The 20,654-nt window shown below is 39.7% G+C and overlaps 1 protein-coding gene across 6 annotated transcripts in view; it reads left to right on the plus strand.

Annotated features, from left to right (window-relative positions):
• The window catches only part of dpp6a (dipeptidyl-peptidase 6a), a 393,063-nt gene that overhangs the window by 336,314 nt on the left and 36,095 nt on the right, over nt 1–20,654 (plus strand). The window lies entirely within an intron of this gene.

Below are 20,654 nucleotides of genomic sequence, written 5' to 3' on the forward strand. Positions count from 1 at the left end.
CCTTCTGGATATAAAGTTCCCTGATGTGCTTAGGAAAAGGTTAATGTATGTTAATTCAGATTACCCATGCCAACCAAAAAAGGCTAAAACAACCAATATCCATCATTACAAGAGCAGTTTAATTCCTCCAGCTGTATGAAGTTGCATTTAAGTCGAACGATCCACAGTGTTCATTTACTTAATGTGATTTGAAAGTGGCTGAAAGTTATTATGAGGAAAGTGTTCTAATCAACCTCACCCCACATTCTCCTCTCTGTAATTTGGAGATCAAGAATGTAGATTGTTGCATTGTTGTGCGTATGCTTTCTTAGAGTAGTTCATCACTTTGCCGAGAGGATATTAATTACCTCAATCAGTCTGCATAATCAATGCTGAGTTTTAATTACCCCTGGATAATCAGTGAACCGCATGTAGTTCTTGCTGTGGCAGACCACGTCTGCTCTAATGAAGATCATGAAATGAACCCTGCAAGAAGCTCACAGTGAGGCGCACTTCTTGGAGTCCTGCTGTGTTTGTTTTCGTGTGTTTGCTAGATCGCAGGACGTCCCGTTTGGTCTTTTATGATTCAGAAAAGTGCTCACAAATTGCTGCTGTCCTTTTTGCCAACCTGCAGTAGTGCAGACTTCATAGCGACAATGAAAGTGTAAAACATTTGAAATAAGTAGTTTGAAAAAGACTTTTTTTGGAGCCTGTTTAGTTATTTGTGATCAAAAATGTTGCCGTTTGAGACACTTGTAACTAGTTTTCAAGAATCCAGTGATGAGGCTGGTGGAGTTTTTATTTTTAATAGAATTAAACCCCTCAGTTAGGTTTTTAAGGAACAGCTCCATTGACATGATATAGCTTCTATTAAGCCCACTAAGATAAGAATATGTTAAACCTTATATTAACTGTTATATTAACCTAATTTTGTCAAGTTATGACCAAATTTGAGAGTTTAGATGATTTATCCTCCTTATTTGACAAACTTTCAGATATGTAAATATGTAAAACAGATTTAGGTGAGTTTAATATGGTTACTTTTTCCTAATGATGTAATTTCAAAAGAAAAGTTCAGCTTTTTTATTTTATTTTTTTGGAAAATTTGTTGAAAATGTACATAATGTATATAGGTTTGTTTTTTCATCGAAACTTGGAGAAATTTAGCAATGCATCACTTGCTCATCAATGGATCCTCTGCAGTGAATGTGTGCCGTCAGAATGAGAGTCCAAACAGCTGATAAAAACGTCACTGTAATCCACAAGTATATCCACATAACTCCAGTCTATTAATTAATGTTTTGTGTAAAATCCACCAAGATATTTGTTTTGGACTGTTTTCACTTGTAAACGGTACTTGATCTGTGCATATTTCTCTCCTGATTCAGACAAGACAACTTTTTCACTGGAGAAAGAAACAGATAGAGGAAACAACATTTTAAAGTTAAAGGCACAATGTGTACGATTTTTTTTTTAAATATCGAAAAACTACTAGAATAGTGCTATAGTGCTGACTTGTGTACTTACATTATCCCAAATATTTCGAAGAATGTTTAAATCCAGAGAAATAAGCCGTTTTAACTAGTGTAAAGGACTGTGTCATTGCGTTGCCTGCCAATGACATCACTTGATTTTCAGTTTTTATTTTGTAGAAAACTTGGAAACCCCAAAGACACTTTGACAGGTAACGAACGCACAGAGTAGCATTATAACAGAACTTTCAACACACTCAAATGTATCACACTCAAACATATGCATGATTGGAAGAAGCGGAAGTAATCAACTGTGGCATAATAAAAGCTCCGCTGCTCTGCTGCCGTGTATTGCGCTTTCAGCCCCACCCTGCATCATACTACAGTGACCTGGCTGAGTCCAGACAGATTGCATCAGCTTTGGGGATGAAGACAACAACTCCCATGATTCCACACTCAATCAAGGCATCATCAAACTACACCTTAGTTTCTTTGTTTGTTTTAAATATGAACCCTCTAGCAGTGAAAACATACATATTGTATTAAGATGTATTAAGAATGTATTTGTTTCATACAAACACTCAGCTTTTTACTTCACAGGGTGATATTTATAGACAGGAGTCATTTGGATTACTTGTGGATTATTGTGATGTTTTATCAGCTGTTTGTACTCTCATCCTGATGGCACTCATTCACTCCAGAGAACCCATTGGTAAGCGTGTGATGTAAATTTCTGCTTAAATTGCTAGATTTTTCCAAATCTGCTCTGATGAAGAAAGGAACTCATCTACATCTTGCATAGCCTGAGGGTGAGTAAATTTTTTTAGCAAATTTTCAGTTTTGGGTGAGCTCTTCCTTTAAGCACTAAATCTGGCAGAACCTGCAGCACTCCAGACAGATTTTGAAACGTTTATGACAGATCTCCCTACACCACACAGCAGCATGCTGCTGCCCAGTGTTTTTTTTTGCCTTTCATATGCATTAAGTTCTGCAGTTTCCAGCGTTTCGACACTCTCACCACTTGCTTTGCACTACTGTCAATCCCAAAATCCCTTATACAAGCCTGCCATTCAGCTCCCATAAGGAATTAACTGAAAATGATGCTCACTCTGTCCCAGTGAACATGTATGTAAGGAAAGCCAAACTTTCCGGCCACAGTAATGGTCTCTGTACTGAGTTTGTTGCTGTTTTGGTTGGAACAGCCTTATAGCTGAAATTAAGCTAATTTTTTTTAAAGATTCATTTACTAACACAATCTCTTCATTTGCTCATCAGTGGATCCTCTGTAGTGAATGGGTGCCATCAGAATGAGAGTCCAAACAGCTGATAAAAACATCACAGTAATCCACAAGTAATCCACATGACTCCCGTCCATTTATTAATGTCTTGTGAAAAAAGCTGTGTTTTTAAGAAACAAATTCATTATTAAATAATTTTATGTTTAAACCATTGTTGCCATAATGTATAATGTTTCCTCCAGCGAAGAAGTCCACCTCCTGCTGTCCTTTCACATTAAAATCCACCAAGATATTATTTTTGGACTGTTTTCATTTGTAAACGGTACTTGATCTGTGCATATTTCTCTCCTGAGTCAGGCAAGACAATTTTTTCACTGGAGAAACAGATAGAGGACTTGTAATGTACCCGGAAACAACATTAAAATTAAGTTAAAGGCACAATATGTAAGATTTTTTTATTAAAATATCCAAAAACCACTAGAACAGCGTTATATATTTTGCTGACTTGTGTACCTACATTATCCTAATTGTTTCGAAGAATGTTTAAATCCAGAGAAATAAGCAATTTAACTTGTGTAACGAAAGTGTCCTTGCGTCGCCTGCCAGTGATGTCATACATCCTCGATTTTCCGGTTTTATTTTGTAGAAAACATGGAAACCCCAAAGACACTTTAATGTGTTATGCATTTTATTAGACAGGTGACGAACGCACAGAGTATCATGATAACAGAACTTTCAACATACTCAAATATATCTAGTATGATAAAACATTGCTGCTTTTTCTTACATACACATGACCGGAGAAGCAGAAGCGATTGTCTGTGGCATAATAAAAGCTCTGCTGCTTTCAAGCCATGTATCGTGCTAGTCCTTTATTAGCAAGCGCTCCAGCGTCCTCATTCCGCTTTCATAACTTTCAGCCCCACCCTGCTTCATACTACAGTTGATCTTAATAAGTCTTTAATACATTAGCTCATCCATGGACACGATTTCTGCCCGAGTCCCGACGGATTGCATCGGCTGTGGGAATGAAGACAACAACTCTCAGGATTCCACAATCAATCACGGCATCATTAAACTACGCCTTAGTTTCTTTGTTTGTTTTGAATATGCGCCCTCTAGCTAGGGTGACCACCCATCCCCCATTGCGTTGTATGGTACAGCATTTTCACCACTTGTCCCGCACGTCTCATATTGAGAAAAACACAATATTCTCAATGCAGCTTTCAGATGCGACTTTCTTCTTGTTTTAATAGTTAATTGAATGCATTTTCTGTGGCGTTATTTTAATTATAAATGTTTAGAGCACGTTGTAATGTGAAGGCTCATCAAAATGCGTAAGCACAAATCTCTTCTCTCGCAAGTGGATTATCTTTACTCTCATAAAAAAGACGTGCTTTCTCTCGCTTGCATGTGCTCAGAAACATAAATCAGTGCATATAACAACAGATGTAATCAGTATTTACATAGCATAAGAGTAGAAAATGTATCTGTCTCACATGTCTCTCACATTGTCCTGCAAAATCACATCTATGTCCCGCAACAGATCTATTGCCAGGTGCTCACCCTACCTCTAGCGGTGAAAACGTACATATTGTGCCTTTAAAAATGTATTAATAATGTATTTGTTTTGTATAAACACTCAGCTTTTCACTTCACAGGATGATATTGATAGACAGGAGTCATTTGGATTACTTGTGGATTATTGTGATGTTTTTATCAGCTGTTTGGACTCTCATTCTGATGGCACACATTCACTGCAGAGGATCCACGGGTGAGCAAGTGATGTAAATTTCTGCTAAATTGCTAAATTTCTCCAAATCTGCTCTGATGAAGAAAGGAACTCATCTACATCTTGCATAGCCTGAGGGTGAGTACATTTTCAGCAAATTTTCAGTTTTGGGTGAGCTCTTCCTTTAAGCACTAAATCTGGCAGAACCTCCAGCACTCCAGACAGATTTTGAAACGTTTATGACAGACCTCCCTACACCACACAGCGGCATGCTGCCGCCCAGCATTTTTTTGCCTTTCATATGCATTAAGTTCTGCAGTTTCCAGCGTTTCGACACTCTCACCACTTGCTTTGCACTACTGTCAATCCCAAAATCCCTTATACAAGCCTGCCATTCAGCTCCCATAAGGAATTAACTGAAAACGATGCTTACTCTGTGCCAATGAACATGTATGTAAGGAAAGCCAAACTTTCTGGCCACAGTAATGTTCTTTGTACTCAGTTTGTTGCTGTTGGCTGTCCTTATATGACCTTATGTTTTAGTTGGAACAGCCTGTGATGCTTGTAGTTGAAATTAAGTGATTTTTTATTAAAGATACGTTCGCTAATATCATCTCTCTTTTGTCATCTTGCATCTCATTATTCAGTAATCTCAGAGGCTGGTTTTGAGAACACACGATGATGTGAGGACAGCCTCTACTTTTTCTGATAACTAGATATTATTAATCTAATTAAAGTGTGTGTGCGGTGTGTGCAGTCATAACCTGAAGTATTTAGACTGCACTCTCTTACTAAGGCTCTCTACTGCCCCCTGTTGAAGTGAGCTATTGAACTGACCTACATTGGTTATGAAGAGAAAGGAAACTCATTTCTGCCTCCATGAATTTCAGTGTTTTATATACATCCCTTTTCTTCAACATGTACCTGTCCTGTTTGTCCTACAGGAGATATTCACGCTCCTCATATGCAAAGTATTTATTACGCTTGCACCAGAAAATTAAAAAAGTTATCAGTACAATACAATCAATCAATCAATCAATAAATCAATCAATTAACAAAAGAACTTAACTTAAAAAATATATACTACTGTTTTTTGGGGTTTTTTTTATTTTGTTTTGTTTTTGTTGTTGTTTTTGTTTGGAAGGAAAGAAAGTAGTTTAATTAAACAATAATGTGTTAAATTAATGAAAACGGATAGTAAAGATACGTGTAAGGTTGCAAAAGTTTTTATGGTAAATAAATGCAATTTACACTTTCAAAATTTCTGTTCAACAAGAAATCCTGGGGGAAAAAATGTCAGGGTTTCCACAAAAATATTAAGCAGCACAACAGTTTTCAATATTAAAGATAAGAACTATTTATTGAGCAGCAAATTGGAATATTAAAGTTGTGTAATATTTAGATTGTAGAATTATATGTAATATATAATTTTTATAATTTTTTCTATAAAAAAATATTAAAATCAGTATACTGAAATTATTTCTGAAGAATCATGTGATGCTGAAGACTGAAGTAATGACTGTTGCAAATTCAGCTTTGAATTTGAATTGAATTCTTTTGTCACAGAAATAAATGATATTTAAAAATGTATTCAAATAATATACATTTATTTTATATTTATTATGTATTATGTATTTATAATAGTTCACAATATATTATAATGTTTTTACTATTTGATCAAATAAATGCAGCGTGATGAATATAACAGGCTGCTTAACATAAATAAATAATTAAATCAATTAATCAATCAATCAATCAATCAATGATACTGATCCTAAATGTTACTTCTGTAGTATATAAGTATCAGTTGATATTTATTATCTTACAACATGAATCACATTCATTAACACTAAATGTAATACATACTACATACTACATACTACATACTACAACGGCGATTAAAGTTGTAATATTTCGACAATAAAAAGTTGAAATTATGAGAATACAGTCTAAATATTTCAACATTAAAGTCGAAATGACAAGAATAAAGTTGAACATTTTTGACAATAAAGTCAAAATTATGAGAATAAAGTCAAAAAAATTTCCAGAATAAAGTAATAATTACAAGAATAAAGTCAAAATGTTTTGAGAATAAACTCTTCTCTAAAATTACAAGAATTGATTTGTCACAATTACGAGATTAAAGTTATAATATTTTGAGAGTATATTTTAGCCTATTGTGCATCCAAATGGCCCGGATTGGGAGCACGGGGAGATATTCCAAAGTCTCAGCTATCAAAATCTGTCAGTTTTATAGCGAAATACAAACAATATGTCTAGTATAATAATGTTTTTCACGCTCTTTAATGTGGCATGACAGACCGCTATATTTGCTTCAGTTTAAGCAGCATGTGAATCAGTCATCTTTCTGATTACAATGAGATATTTGTTTAATTAAATTAGGCTGTACTGTTTTTCTTTCATTCCTTATGATGTTCCTTCACGTATATATTGTGCTATAAACTTAAAATAAAGAGGAAAAACACATTTCTAATTTGTATTTCATGATAAAACTGACAGAATTTGAAAGCTGAGCTATGTTTATTAAATGCAACAAAGCACAAGTTGCAATTACTGGGTGGCTGGCACCAGAGTATGTGAGTGGAGTAGAGTAGGAGCGGAGCGGTGTGATTTTGAACAGAGCGAGGAGCAGATTTTTTAAAAGCTGGAGTATCGTGGTTTTCACACGTTCCAAGACTGCTCTACTACTGCTCCATCACGAATACAATTCATGCCAACGGCCTGTAATATAACTGCATATTTAGCAAGAACTCGCATGTTAAACATAGTCAGCTAGCTGGATCACTGAGCTCAGAAAGAATGTGAAGATTATAATGACAGCAATATACATGAGCGGGAGGTTTAGGAGGATAGTTTTCGAGGAATTCATTTACTCCTTCTAGATACTGTATATTTTTCGGATGAAAGTGTGGTTTTCATCAATTTACACAGGTACAGCACTTACACGCAGTTACTATCTCAATAATGGATTCAATCAAATGTAATCAATGTAATCAAATTACAGCGCCGCTTCATCTGTATCTGATTTCGAATGAGCAGAAATCTGTGATCGGTAGATAAAATAACTGACAAAAATTAACTATTATATTCATCCTTTACAAACAAAATTTGCACTAAAAAAAGGGAATTTACTTTTTAATGCTGGCAACCATGTAATAAGCTTGATAGGAATGTGGTAGAAAAATTGTTTGCATACTGGTGGCGCAGTAAGCCACAAAACTTCTCCCCTAGTATTTTATTTTGTTGTAATATATGTTATGTTATATTTCAAAACATACTGAAATACTTGAGCCGTAAATTTCCTTGGAGCGAAGGCAGAGCGGTGTTCCTAATCAGCTGAGCAAGGAGTGGAACGGGGAGTGGGAAATGGTGAACCCGGAGTGGAGCTGGAGCGGAATGATTATTGAATGTTGGAGCGCGGAGGGGAAATTGTTGCTGCTCCACTCCTCTCACATACTCTGGCTGGCACGCTACAAATAATGAATGGAAGACGGTCAATATTATTTCCAAACATTTGCTGTATTATACAATAGTAACTTACTGTTATATACCTCAGAAAAGACAACAGTATAACTTACGGTGATGAGTTGGAGTCCACTTCAAACTTTAGAATGTTTTATTGTTGTTTTTAATTAAATACATGTGAGGAATGAAAGATTGGATGCCACAGATGTTTTTGCAGAGTAGGTGATGGAATGTTTAGAAAACAGTATAATTTAATTAAACAAATGTCTCATTGTAATCAAAAAGACGATTGATTTACATGAATACAGCGATATGTTCCATTATTATTGCAAGACACATTGTTTGTATTATAAATTATAAAACTGACAGGTTTTGAAAGCTGAGATTTTCTTTTATATTAAAAGTACCAAAAGCACAAAGCTTATTGCTATTATTGGGTGGCTGGTGCACTACAAACAGGCCTAATGAATCCAATCAAAGACATTAAATATTATTTCCAAGCCTACTGTCCATGTGAGTATAACACATGGTTTGATTTTTTAATGCTAATAATCCCAGATATATTCCAATAAAATCCGGCGGCCTGGCAACTTCTCCCGGTGCTTTTAATCTGGACCATTTGCATGCACAGGCTATACTCTCAAAATATTATAAGTTTAATTGCTGCGATTTAATTCTCGTAATTTTGACTTCATTCTCAAAACATTTTGACTTTATTCTCGTAATTTTGACTTTATTCTCGAAACATTTAAACTTTTTTTTCTTGTAATTTCAACTTTACTCTCAAAACATTTCAACTTTATTCTTGTATTCTCATAATATGTCAACTTTATTATTAAAATATTACAACTTTATTCTCATAATTTTAGATTTTTTTTGTTTTTTTTAACGTGGCACTAAAATGCCATTGTAACATACAAACTCTTAAAAAGATGAAGTAGAAGAAGTGGCTTGTTACTAGAAAATGAGCATTAATTTGAAAACAGCTCTGCTGTCATGCTATTAAAAAATGTAGCAAAGGTAGTAGCATTACGACTTTGATTTAGTCATTTCACGGCTGCAAACAGACCTGTTAGAAAAACGCATGTCATACAGAGTGTAAAACAGTCCTTTAGATTAGCTGCTAATGAGGTTGATGTGTTTTACACACTTCTGTATCACATGAGAGCATAATCATTAATAATTTAGCAGTCCACAAAAATGACTAGCCCTCTTTCAACTCTCTTCAATTTGTGGCTGGGAGATATACTCTACTCATATTATGCACACCTCCCAAAAGAAGTGTTAATTAATGCTGTTCTTGAGCTAAAATTGAACTGTGTGCTCTTATGAGTTTGGTGCTGTAGGGATGGTCAGGACGGTCAGACTAGTCGTCTGGTTCACGTTGCCTGTGTAATTTCTCCTGTGTGACTGCAACAGCAGGAGTGCTTTGAGTTTTCACACTGGCAGCATTTCTGAAGTGTGACACAGCTGGAGCTGTACAAAAAAAAAATAAAAAACGACATTGATTATTTCCTTTGATAACAGTCATACATTATAGAATGGTCTTTATGAAATCTTCATGAGGAGGAGCACCACATTTACACTGAAATGGTAATTCATTAATACACAGAACAGAAGCTAAACCTCACAGTGCATAAAAAATCATTTGAATTCAGTCAGAATTACTAAACAAAATATGTTCAGGTGCCTGTTACTGCACCTGAACTTGCAACACACCTGACAGAGATAATTTTCACTGTTTTTAAATACTTAAAGTTAAAAATAAAAAACTTAAGTAAAATTCAAATTGTTGCTTTTGTAGCTACATAAAATAAATTGTTATAATAGTAAATTACTAATACTTACTTAAACCTTTAAAGCTAAATATAACTAATAGTAATACATTAGATTATTTAATAATAACAAAGTAACTTAAACTAAAATTAAAATCCGAATTAATGCAATAGATAAATAAAAGCCAAACTAAAAATGCTTCGCTAACACGCAGTAGTGTTTGTAAAGACAAATGGCTTTAGTTGAGTGCTTGTGTTCGTGTGCGCTAGTAGAGCTGATCAGAGCTCCACAGGCCTTCATCCTCATTGAATTATCTTCTCAATGAACTCCAGCTAATTAAGTTGCTAATGGTTTGTTAGAAGCCTGTTATTACCCTGATGAATCCAATGAAGGTGATGAACAATGCTAAAGTCATGTTTGTTAGAGCTCTTTTGAATTTAAATGAGAATCTTAGAAATGTGCTGCTTACAGACATAGAAAGACGCGCACTGATGTGTGGAACGTGAAAAATTGACTTGCTTGATTGATCTCTCACTGGTGCAGTATGATCAATATAAAGCAGAAATCAACAGAGTCTAAGGAGGACATGTTGTAACACATATGTACTCTGTTTGTAGAATGTCTGAGTATATTAAGGCAAGCAAATGTAAGAATTGACAACTAAAGTGTGTCCGGGGCTATAATGGGTGCAGTGCATTCTGTGGGTCACCCTTATGAAATTGTCTGGGTCTTGAGACATCAAGCATCTTTTCATCTGCCTGTGTGTGTGTGTGTAGCAACAACAGGCAAGCAGTATAAAATTTACCACAAAACAAATTTGTACACAAAAGTATGAAAGCCTGTTTCCGCCACTAAATAAAAAGAGGTAATTGTGAGTTTTTATCTCACAATTCTGACTTTTTTTCTCAGAATTGCATGACATAAACTCACAAGTGCAAGTTATATAGTCAGAATAGTGGGATTTAACCCTCTGGGGTCATGTTTTTTTTTTTTTTTTTTTGATGACCGTGAAAAGAACTAAAAATGCTCTGTCATTTTTGATCGTACAGATAAGAATAAGGTATCATTTGAAACTACAAAAAGTCTACTTTTATTTGTGTGTAGTCATAATAACAACAAAACAATGTGCTTTTGTAAAATAAAAAACAAACAGGGTGCAATCTCTTATGTCTCGGTCTCTGTCACCTCTTTTCACAGATGCGTAAATAAAATCACCTGAATTTCAGTGAATACTTGCCTCACAGACATTGATAAACAATGTCGAAACAAATATTGTCTGATAAAGCAATCCATATGAAACCAACGCGAGGTACAGTTTTTTTCCCTCTGAGCTCATTATCCGTAATGTGATCATGCCCACAAGCGACTCGCAATTGCAAGAAATGAAGTCAGAATTGCAAGGTAAAAACTGACAAATGAGAGTTTTTTCTCACAAATGAGAGTTTGTTTGTATCTCACAATTCCAAGGTTTTTTTTTGTTTGTTTGTTTGTTTGTTTGTTTTTTTCTTAAAATTGTGAGATATAAACTCCAATTGGAAGTTATAAAGTCCAGTTCTGAGACTGATATATTCTCAGAATTGCAACTTTATATCTCAAAATTCTGAGTTAATAACTCGCAATTGCGTTATAAAGTCAGAATTGTGAGATATTATTGAGTTTATATCATACAGTTTTGAACATCTTGAAATTCAGACTTTTTCTTCTGATATATTGATACAAATTTTATTACACAATTATGAATTTATATTTTATTTCTCATTTCTTTTATTTCTTTTTAAATCTCACAATTTTGAAATATACAGTAAGCTTAAAATTAACTCAACATTTTGATAAATAGTCATAACTGTCTTTTATGAACTTGAAAGAGAAAGAAAGCTTGAATTGTGAGATGTAGCCTTGCAATAAAAAAAGCCAGTATTAGTCAAATAGGAAGATATAAATAGTCAAATTGCAAGATATAAACTCATAATTGTAAGAAATAAAGTCTGAAGTGTTCCTAAATGTTCTATTCTAAAAAATCAGGAAAATAGTTAGAATTACTAGAAGTTAACTCAAAATAGTAAGGCGTTGGCTACACTAAAATGTTTTTGTTTGAAAACGCATCTTTTTCTCTGCGTTTTGGCCTTCTGTCCACACTGAGACTGCATTCTGTCAAGGAAAACTGAGCTTTTAAAAACGCTCTTCAAAGTGGATAAATTTGAAAAAGCTGTTTTCATATTGTAGTGTGGACTGTGAAAATGGAGGCTTTTGAAAATGATGACACACATTTAGTCATTTTATATCAATAGATATCTGTTTATACAGGTATTATGCCTGTTATTTGCTATTCACTTTCACACTGTTCCTAAAGATATGTTGCTTTGTACACTCTTCAAATTCCAAGTCCCGCAGAAAGACAACAGAAGAATTTACTCGTGATTGCTGCTTGAGGGTAGTTGCATTTTAAAAGAAACATATAATAGGGAGTGCGGCCATGACTCATTAGTAAATGGTGAGATATTTTTAAAATAAAATAATCCTGCCAGAAGAATTACATGAAAATATATTATGTCTGTACTGTCTGTATCATCTCAATGAGCATTTATGAGTATTTAGGCATGTGCAGTAAAACAAATTTTCAAATTTGTGAAATTGTTTCCGTGTGGATGAGAAACTTTTGGGAAATGCTTGAAAATGCTAGTGTGGAAGGAGAGCATTTTAAACTGAAAACAGTGTTTTCAGTCCAGATTAATGTAGACGTAGGCTAAGATATAAACTCAAAATTATGAGCAAAATAAGTTTACGAGATGTAAAGTAAAAAGGTTTCTGTTTGAAGAAAAATAGTCTGAATTTCAGAATGTTAACTCAAAATTGCAAGATATAAACTGAAATGAGAAATAAAGTCTGAGTGGTATGTTAGAAACTTGCAATTCTGAAAAGAAAAAACAGTTAGAATTGCTAGGTGTCAACTCGGAATTGTGAGAAATAAAGTCAAACTGTTTTACAGCACATAAAACGTTTATAAGGTTTAGGGTTTTTGTTGTTGTTTTTGGATAATGTGAGGAAAATGGATAATGAAAATGCTCAGTCTGAACAGTAAAGTTTTATGCCCTAAACTATCAACTCATTTTCCCCTATTCTACAGCTGTGTCCTCTGATTAAAGAAGGACAAGTGTGAGAGGACTGTGTGTGTGCTACTCAGCTTTACTGTCCTCCAGCTCTCAAAACACACACTCCTGTTTCATCCGTCATTCAGCTCTGCCATTAAACCTCCCTGTGTGAGCAATCAACAGCCCAACAAGCTTCCTGGCTCACTACTGAGAGTATGAGTGTGTGTTTGGCAGAAGAAAGGGCACAGAGAGACACAGAAAACAGCAATGGGAGAGAGATGTGTTTGCAGGGTTTCTGACATCTATCCCTAATGAAAGGCATTTTGCTGTTTTGTACAGAGATGTCTGCGGCAGGCTTACTTTGGTTCATCCACGGGTCAGCATCTCTGTAATGATCATTGAAAAGCTCCCATGATAGCCACAAGCACTTCCTCTGAAATATCCACATCATGCTCTCTAGGCATTAAAATATGTTATTGAAACTCTCAGCTGCTGATGCAGTTATTGTCCTCAGTGGCATTAAGGGGCTAGTTCAACCAAAAATGAGAATCAAAATGTTTTCCAAGCTATTGTATATGAACCCCTGACTTGAAATGCACAGGATTGTGGGATATTATTGGCAGTGAAGGATACATTTGTGCTGCGTTCTGATGCAGTTATTGCCCTCAGTGGCATTAAATGACTAGTTCACTCACATATGTGAATCAAAATGTTTTCAAAGCTATATGGACCCATAACAGGATTGCTGGATAACATTGGCAGTGAAGTATATATCTAGAAGCTAACCAAATAGAGGCATCGCATTGGACAAGGCATGTCGATTTGTCTTGTTACCTCTAAGAAGCCTTCTTACTGACTGCAAAGGCAGCACGTTTAAGGTTTTGAAGCCAACATTAAAAAAATGACATTAAATGGAGTTTGTGGTATAAACTTATAGTTTGCAATATTAAAAACTGATGTAAAAGTAGTCAAATTTCCCAAATGCTTGCTGCAGTTAAAAGTAGTCCAAAAATTCATACATAAACTGCATGCATAAACTGTATAAATCGTATATGAATTTGTGAAAATCAGATTTAGATTAAAACTCACATCCTCATTTAATTTTAAAATTGTTCATTCAAATTGGTAAACATATAAAGAACAGTTATTTAAAATTGCAAATTCAGAATTATCAATGTTATGATGAATAAATGTAAAATAAATTATTATTTTGTTAAATAATGTACAGTACTGTTTAAAAATTTAGGGTTGTATGATTTTATAATGTTTTTGAAAGACTTTTTTTATTTAAAAATACTGCAAAAACAGTCATATTTGAAATACTGTTTCAATTTAAAATAAGTGTTTTCTGTTTTTATTAGGGCTGCCAAATGATTAATCGCGATTAATCGCATGCAAAATAAAAGTGTGAGTTTGCGTAATATATGTGTGTGTACTATGTGTAATTATTGTGTACATATAAATACACACAAATTAATGTATATATTTAAAAGAAATATGTTATTTATGTGCAAAATATTTTTATTTATAAATAATATGAATTACATCAAAAATAAATACATAAACTTGTAAATATTTCTTAAATATATACATGAATGTTCGTATTTACATAAACATAATAATGACACACAGCACACACACACATATTAGGCAAACTCAGACTTTTATTTTGTATGTGATTAATCGCAATTAATCATGATTAATCATGTGATAGCCCTAGTTTAAAATATTTTTACAAATTTAATTGATGATGCAAAGCTAAATTTTCAACATCATTACTCTAGTCTTCAGTGTCACATGATCTTTCATAAATCATTCAAGTATGTTGACTTGCTGCACAAGAAAAAAAAATAGTGCTGTCAAACGATTAATCGCATGCAAAATAAATGTTTTTGTTTACATAATATATGTGTGTGTACTGCGTATATTTATTATGTATATATAAATACACAAACATGCATGGATATTGTCACCGATGCGGTCTCTGTGGCTCCCTCTGCCCGCCGCCAGCGGGAACCCTCCCCCGGACTTTTAACTACATTTCCCGTCATCCCGTACCTGGGACTTCTCTTCCGGTTCCGGGTCTCTCCCGGTTCACTTCCCTCTGGCGGCCATTTATAGACTCGCTTCGCGGGTTTTCCCTCGCGAAGTTTTGTATAGTCTTACTAACAACTCTGAGCGTTTTTCCCGTGTATTATTGCCTTCCCGTTGCCGACCGAACTGCTTATTTCTCCCTGTGATTCCTGCTGCCTGCCTTTTGACCCTTTGCCTGGATTATCGTTGTTGTTTGTGGATTTCCTTCATTGCTCTGTTTGTTGTTGTTTGACCCTCGCCTGTTTGACTTCGCCTTTCAATAAACTGTCGCATATGGATCCTCCGCCTACGGCTCCATCATTGACCCGGTCACAGAAAACTTCGCCGCCATCGGATCCAGCGACTGCCTCCGCCCCTGAGGTATCATCGACGGAATCTGCGACCGTGCACCAGCTGACCACCCAGCTGACGGCTCAGGCATCCACTCTACTCATGCACCGACAACAGCTGGATCGCCTCACCGACCTAACTGGACAGCTGGTAAGCGCACTGCAGGGGTTACAGTTGGCGGCGCCGCCCGCCATTCCTCCAGCGTCTACACCACCCTCGGGGCCTCAACCGGTAACCTCTAGCCCACGCCTTGCATTCCCTGAAAAGTTCGATGGCACACCGACCAAGTGTAAGGGGTTCCTCCTTCAGTGCTCGCTGTTCGTCTCTCAGCAACCGCACCTCTATCCCACCGATGAGTCTAAAATTGCTTTCGTCTGTTCCCTTCTCTCTGGGAGAGCTTTGGAGTGGGCCACGGCGGTCTGGCGTCTCGACCGCCCCACTTTCCCCTCATTTGCTGCCTTCCTACAGAGATTCAAGGAGGTGTTCCAGCCCAGCTCGGAGGAGGGCGAGGCAGGAGAACAGATCATGGCTCTTCGGCAGGGCAGGAGGACCGCCGCAGACTATGCACTTAGCTTCCGGACCCTTGCGGCTCAGAGCGGATGGAATGACGGTCCATTGAAATTACACTACCGCAGGGGCTCCATCCAGATCTTCAAGTTGAATTAGCATGTCGCGACGAGAATCTTTCTCTGGAGGAATACATTGATCTCTCCATCCGGGTGGACAACATCATGAGGGCCCGCAAGCCAGGCCGCTTACCGGTTCCGGTACCACAGCAGTCACCCAACGCCGAAGCTCCTCCCGAACCGATGCAGCTGGGGGCAACGAAATTAACCCTAGAGGAGAGGGAGCGAAGGCTTCGTGGTAATCTCTGCCTGTACTGCGGACTGGCAGGTCACGTCCGGGCCAACTGCCCCACCCGTCCACCGCGCCAACCCACCTCGGTGAGTCAACCCAGGTCACTCACTAATACCTGTGTTATACCCGTTAAAATCGGATGTGATAATTCTGTTATTGAGACTTCTGCTTTAATTGACTCTGGCGCGGCGGGAAATTTCATAGACGCAGAATTCGTGAATGCTAACCATCTACCCACTCTCCCTTGTTCCCCTCATGTGGCAGTGGCCGCCCTCGACGGGCGACCGCTAGGTCCCGGACGAATCCTCCACACCACTGCCGACCTCACCCTGCTGATTCAACCGTCACACCAGGAAACCACACGATTCTTCATCATCACATCACCGCAGTCGCCCATCATCCTGGGCTATCCCTGGCTGAATCAACATGAACCCTCCATCTCCTGGGCCTCTTGCACTATCACCCGTTGGTCACCTCACTGCCAGCAGCACTGCCTACAACCCACAGCTCATTCACCAGACAGGTCGGAGCCTCTCACCAGCCCCAGCGCGATCCCTTCGGACTACCATGATCTACTCGAGGCCTTCTGCCGTTCCAAAGCCACTCAGCTACCTCCACACCGGCCAGGAGACTGCGCCATCGACCTCGTCCCTGGAGCCACTCCACCCCGGGGACGTGTGTTCCCTTTGTCCAGGGCCGAGTCGGAGGCTATGAACACATACATCCAGGAGGAACTGACCAAAGGCTTCATCACTCCCTCCACTTCACCAGCCTCAGCGGGTTTCTTCTTCGTGAAGAAGAAAGACGGAGGCCTCCGTCCTTGCATTGACTATCGTGGCCTGAATGAAGTGACCATCAAATACCGCTACCCCCTGCCACTCGTCCCTTCAGCCCTGGAACAGCTGCGATCTGCCAGAATTTTCACCAAGCTGGATTTACGCTCAGCTTATAACCTGATCAGGATCCGGGCAGGTGATGAGTGGAAGACGGCGTTCTCCACCACCTCAGGGCACTACGAGTACAGGGTCATGCCCTTCGGCCTAGCCAATAGCCCTTCGTACTTCCAGGCGTTCATTAATGAGGTCTTCCGAGACATGCTCAACCGCTGGGTGATTGTTTATATAGACGACATCTTGATCTTCTCCAACTCCCTCACCGAACATGTCAGACACGTCCGATCAGTCCTCCAGCGCTTAATCGCCCACCAGCTCTACGCTAAGGAGGAGAAGTGTGAGTTTCACCGTGACAGAATCTCCTTCCTCGGATATATCATTAGCGCTGAGGGCGTTGCCATGGACGAGAAGAAGGTGAATGCAGTCTTGAAGTGGCCTCGCCCCAACACCCTCAGAGAACTGCAGCGCTTCCTCGGCTTTGCTAACTTTTATCGACGGTTCATACGCCATTTCAGTTCCGTGGCCGCTCCTCTTACCGCCATGGTTAAGAAGGGTGCTTCTCGTCTCACCTGGTCCCAGCCAGCCCTCCAGGCCTTTGACGACCTGCGTCGAAGATTCACCACCGCACCCATTCTTCACCACCCAGACCCTGAGAAACCCTTTATTGTGGAGGTAGATGCCTCCAGTAGCGGCGTAGGGGCAGTGTTGTCTCAACGACAGGGAGATCCGGCCAAGATGTTTCCATGCGCCTACTACTCACACAAATTAAGCCCCGCTGAAAGAAACTACGACGTGGGTAATCGTGAGCTACTGGCCATCAAGCTGGCATTGGAGGAGTGGCGACACTGGCTGGAGGGTTCTAAACACCCTTTCACCGTTCTTACTGACCATAAGAACCTGGAATACCTTCGGTCGGCCAAGGTACTCAACCATCGTCAGGCAAGATGGTCTCTGTTTTTCACCCGTTTTCAGTTCCAAGTCTCTTATCGACCAGGCACACAAAACACCAAGGCGGACGCACTCTCACGCATCTACGAGCCCGGGCAGCCCATAACGTCATCAGAGTCGGTCCTACCTACCACCATCATAGTGGCACCCGTATCCTGGGACATCATGACGGAGATTACTGAGGCCCAGGTCCAGGACCCCTCTCCTGCGGACTGCCCAACAGACCTCACTTATGTTCCTCTACGCCTCCGACCACGAGTCCTTGCCGAAGTTCACTCATCGCCCAGTTCGGGGCATCCCGGGATCGAAGCTACCCTGCGTCTACTTGGTAACAGATTCTGGTGGGCTACCATGCGCCAGGACACCATCAAATTCATTAGAGACTGTACCGTTTGTAACACTGCCAAGGTCCCACGCCGTCTACCCGCCGGACTGCTTCAACCTTTGCCTGTACCCCAGCGCCCGTGGTCTCATATCGCTATGGACTTCATCACCGATCTGCCACTGTCCAACGGACACACCACCATCCTCTCCATTGTAGATCGCTTCTCCAAGGGCTGCCGCTTCATACCCCTCCCGAAGCTTCCTACGGCCATGGAGACGGCCGAGCTCCTTTGCAACTGGGTGTTCAGATTCTACGGCCTTCCCGAGGACATTGTGACCGACCGAGGTCCCCAGTTCACCTCTCGACTCTGGTCTGGGTTCTTCCGCCTTCTGGGAGTTAACGTAAGCCTTACCTCGGGGTACCATCCACAGGCCAACGGTCAGGCAGAGAGACTGAACCAGGAGTTGACTCGCTTCCTCCGCTCGTACTGTCAGGACCACCAGGAGGACTGGAGCCGGTACCTATTCTGGGCCGAGTATGCCCAGAATTCTCTGTATAAACCTGCCACTAATCTCACCCCCTTCCAATGTATCCTAGGATTCCAGCCTCCCTTATTCCCCTGGTCAGGGGAGCCATCCAATCTCCCAGCAGTCAACTCCTGGTTCCAACGCAGTGAGGAGACCTGGAACCGTTCCCACGTCCATCTACAGGGAGCCATCCGCCGCACTCAGGAACAGGCCAACCGTCGACGCCGTCCCAGTCCCCCCTACGAGCCCGGCCAGTGGGTATGGCTGTCGACCCGGGACCTGCGGCTCCGCCTCCCCTGCAAAAAACTGTGTCCCAGGTACGTGGGTCCATTTAAGATCACTAGACAAATTACTCCAGTGTCATATCGTCTCGAACTACCCAGAGAATACCGTATCTCACCCACCTTTCATGTTTCTCTGTTGAAGCCCGCTGGCGCTCCGGAAGGAGAGGAGAACCTAGACGAGACCGCTCCCCAGGGACCTCCCCGTCCTCATTGATGGCGAGGAGGTGTATCGTGTTAACACCATCCTGGACTCCCGGCGCCGGAGAGGTCACCTACAGTACTTGGTCGATTGGGAGGGCTTCGGCCCCGAAGAAAGATCTTGGGTCGCTGCCGGGGATATACTAGACCCGGCTCTCACCATCGAATTCCACGCCCACCACCCAGATCGGCCAGCTCCCCGAAGAAGGGGTAGACCCCGGCGTCGGGCACCTCCTCGCGCCAGGAGTCGCTCGCAGGGGGCTCTGTCACCGATGCGGTCTCTGTGGCTCCCTCTGCCCGCCGCCAGCGGGAACCCTCCCCGGACTTTTAACTACATTTCCCGTCATCCCGTACCTGGGACTTCTCTTCCGGTTCCGGGTCTCTCCCGGTTCACTTCCCTCTGGCGGCCATTTATAGACTCGCTTCGCGGGTTTTCCCTCGCGAAGTTTTGTATAGTCTTACTAACAACTCTGAGCGTTTTTCCCGTGTATTATTGCCTTCCCGTTGCCGACCGAACTGCTTATTTCTCCCTGTGATTCCTGCTGCCTGCCTTTTGACCCTTTGCCTGGATTATCGTTGTTGTTTGTGGATTTCCTTCATTGCTCTGTTTGTTGTTGTTTGACCCTCGCCTGTTTGACTTCGCCTTTCAATAAACTGTCGCATATGGATCCTCCGCCTACGGCTCCATCATTGACCCGGTCACAGATATATATAAGAAAAATATTTTGTTATTTTATATGAATACAAATATATACATGTAAATACATGTAATTATTTTTAAATATATATACTGTATGTGTGTGTATTTACAGTACACACACATATATTTTGTAAACAAAAACTTTTATTTTGGATGCCATTAATCGCAATTAATCATTCAACAGCACTAAAATTATCTTTAATTATCAGTGTTGAAATATTGGTGATACATTTTGATACACATTTTGAATAAATTTAATGCATCCTGGCTAAATAAAAGTATAAATTTGAATAAGAAAAAAAATCTTACTGACCACAAATGGTATATATTACACCAACATGTTCATAATAATTCAAAATAAAACTGGAAAAGAAAAAAACGAACTATATACAGTACACACAGGCTAACAGCTATTAATAACTGTCAAAAACCTCAGATGTCAACATAAGCTCTCTGAGCACATTCATTCACTCACTCTCTCTGTAGGTGATGAAGTGAGCAGAACTGTGCTGAACATGCAACTTCCTGCCCATTTGAGCACAGGAAGAGGGGTCAGACCCTATTTCCGCAGCCTTTGGTGGCAGCCAGAAATTGCTTTTTTCCTTGAGATTGTAGAAGAGAAGGGGCACTTGATGGAGAGGGCCGGCACTCACTCTCGCCGGCCCCGCCGAGATTACAGTCCGCCCCGTGATTTATGGGCCAGAACCTTCCTCTCTGCCTCTGTG

This window comes from Labeo rohita, chromosome 24 (genome assembly GCF_022985175.1).
Source record: "Labeo rohita strain BAU-BD-2019 chromosome 24, IGBB_LRoh.1.0, whole genome shotgun sequence".
NCBI classification, from domain to species: Eukaryota; Metazoa; Chordata; class Actinopteri; order Cypriniformes; family Cyprinidae; genus Labeo; species Labeo rohita.